Raw genomic sequence first — 3154 nt, 5'->3', positions numbered from 1 at the left:
ATACACAGCACAGCTCAGGTGCTTCCACCAGAAGCAATCGTAATTGCTCGGAAGTTACATCAGTCAAAATATCTAACACTCGGACATTAGGCTTTAGCTTGCGCTGTAACCATACTAAACTTGAAAACTGATCACTATCATCTTCGTTCCACAGTTGGCGAATGTTGCGATAGTTTCTTTTTGTATTGAACAAAAAATCAGAATTGGAATAACGCCCCTTGAAAAACACGCGGTCCATTCGTCGCTCAGAAAAAGTAAGCGTCGACCAACGCCGACACACGAGGGACGCTGGCTTCAGCTCGCACACATCGAGGTTATCGAAAATCGAGCATAAAACTTCATCGGGGAAATCGTTTAGATTCATCTTTTCGGACGAATGTTCACTGCGCAAATTGTTTTAACTGAAAAGGGCAACCGATAACAATAGATGCTAGATCCGAACAGTAGTTATTAAAATAATTAGTGAACGAATACTGAGAATCAAGGTGATGCGTGTAGTGCAAAAGGGCCAGTTAGGGGGAACAATTGCTGAAGAATATAAAATGAAATAATAATAACATAGAAAAATGTTGTAATGTATATATAACGTATAATGCGAAAAAAAGGAAATTGGAATGCAACATGGGATAAACAGAGTTTTGCGCGCAATGTGAACTATGATTGCGGTTGCCATGGTAACCATGCAAAAAAAATCGCACAAAAAACACAAGAGCCGCGTTACGCTAAGTACGGCTTAGTTGCACTCTAATTGCACGGCACAACGCTTTGTTTTGAAGTAGTTTCTGTTTAGATATTTCCTCCTTTCCTAAATGTTTTCTCTTTATTGCCGGAATCTGGATCAGATCCAATGATATCATAAAAATCCAGTACAGTAAGAAAGGTGCTGAGTAGCCAACGTTGGAAAGTATTGGAGAAAGTATGGGATACAAAGAACGACGAATAAAGAATCATGTACGTTCTACTTTTAGTTAAAAGCATAAATTCATCAAAAGTATTAAATAAGTAATATTTGATTCCTAGCGGCGGTAGTTATTCATAGTTGCAAAAGGCGCTTTTTTACTTAAAATTGTCCCCTACACTTAACGAAATTGATCCATGGCGGCCGTTTAGTTGCTCGTATAATAACTAGTTCCCCCAGCCCCTATAGTAACCATCCCTAGCTACCTAAGATTCGTAGTGCAATTGTATCCTACCTTGTTCTGGTGCTGACGTGGAAAGTAGTAGGCATTGTGTTCTAAAAATGAAAGAAGAATTGTAAGTAAAATGACACTATCATTGGCAAACGATTGGCAGAAGAACGTACCTAAGTCATTTGTATCTTTAACATGTTGACCACAAACCGGCCAACCAAAGAGAACATGCTTGTTCTTTGTAACTATACCAAATTCGTTCACTTAGCCAACGGTGGTGTTTAATGAAGCACGTAATTAACTGGAAACGTATCAATAAAAAAAAAAGTGAGATGGATACGTCTACATGAGCGATGAAGTCGAACTTACCGGAAAAGAAGAATTTACTATTACCTTTTTTCCTTGAAGAAATAATCCACCGAGCACGATCAGTTAGCGCTGAAGTTGAGTTTTCCGCACACACAGCACACATTTATCCGAAACTCGGCGAGTTGTACAGCAACAGACGCTGATGACGCATTACATTTTCATTGTTCACGTCTTTAACAAGTGAAGGCAGCAAATTCGGGCCACACGTAAAACAAAATGGCAGACCACCTGTGGCAAAATACCAAAAGAACAGTAGGCACATTATCGCAATGTTAGACACTGCTTTTCGAAGCACTTTACATACATTGTTTTAACATTAAATTTCGCTACAAAACTGTAGCATTAGCGTATTTTGAACTCACTTTAAACAAAAAGAAATACTATGCACTGGCCGGCACCGCGGCGGCCAGCAAACCGGCCGGCACAAAGCCGACAAGCAAACGCGACGACCGTTCGCGTCGAGAGTCAGAAAACGAATGAAACTCGACGAATATACTCGACGAACCTTGACATACAACTTCCGGAGAGAAACCGTGCATCGAACGCTGTCATACCTTCGCCGAACTACAACTTTTGCTCAAATCATGTCACCGACCGAAACTCTGCTAGATTTGTTTTTCAAAATGTAACGGAAAACGGTGTACAACAATTATATCGCTATCTTTTCGACTATCTATGCAGCAAAATTGAATGTTTCGTTTTAAACAATTATACAAACTGCTTTCTCTAGGAATGAAGAGAAAAAGAAAATTGTGATGCAACATACTGCTGCTAAAATTTCGGATCATGAAACAATAATTTTCAACCTGGATGGCGAAAGATGTGAGCCAGTCCAAAAGGAAATTGTATGTTGGGACAAATATTCTGCAGAGGCACTTTGTCAAATTGTTAAAGTAGGACTCCAAGGACAAACTAGTATCTTTGATAGCTTGGCGGATTTTTTGGAAGAAACGCTTGAGGGTGCATATATCGAAAAAGTGTAGTATATTAGTATATCGAAAAAGTGTTCCAACAAGACATTCAAATTAATTGTTCACGGTGCATCTGGCTCGTTTAAAACTGAAGAGAGATGAGAGTTACAAGACCTATCTTTCTACAAACATGGAGCACGATTGGTTAGCTTATACACAGCAGCATACACAGCACAGCTCAGGTGCTTCCACCAGAAGCAATCGTAATTGCTCGGAAGTTACATCAGTCAAAATATCTAACACTCGGACATTAGGCTTTAGCTTGCGCTGTAACCATACTAAACTTGAAAACTGATCACTATCATCTTCGTTCCACAGTTGGCGAATGTTGCGATAGTTTCTTTTTGTATTGAACAAAAAATCAGAATTGGAATAACGCCCCTTGAAAAACACGCGGTCCATTCGTCGCTCAGAAAAAGTAAGCGTCGACCAACGCCGACACACGAGGGACGCTGGCTTCAGCTCGCACACATCGAGGTTATCGAAAATCGAGCATAAAACTTCATCGGGGAAATCGTTTAGATTCATCTTTTCGGACGAATGTTCACTGCGCAAATTGTTTTAACTGAAAAGGGCAACCGATAACAATAGATGCTAGATCCGAACAGTAGTTATTAAAATAGTTAGTGAACGAATACTGAGAATCAAGGTGATGCGTGTAGTACAAAAGGGCCAGTTAGGGGA

At 39.9% G+C, this 3154-nt stretch overlaps 1 protein-coding gene across 1 annotated transcript in view; it reads right to left on the bottom strand.

Moving 5' to 3' along the window:
- The window catches only part of LOC128267724 (translocating chain-associated membrane protein 1), a gene marked incomplete at its 3' end in the record, with an annotated part of 51771 nt that overhangs the window by 34599 nt on the left and 14018 nt on the right, over positions 1–3154 (bottom strand). The window lies entirely within an intron of this gene.

The sequence above is a fragment of the Anopheles cruzii genome, chromosome 2 (assembly GCF_943734635.1).
Source record: "Anopheles cruzii chromosome 2, idAnoCruzAS_RS32_06, whole genome shotgun sequence".
Lineage (NCBI taxonomy): Eukaryota > Metazoa > Arthropoda > Insecta > Diptera > Culicidae > Anopheles > Anopheles cruzii.
This window is presented reverse-complemented; position numbering and strand designations above follow the sequence as displayed.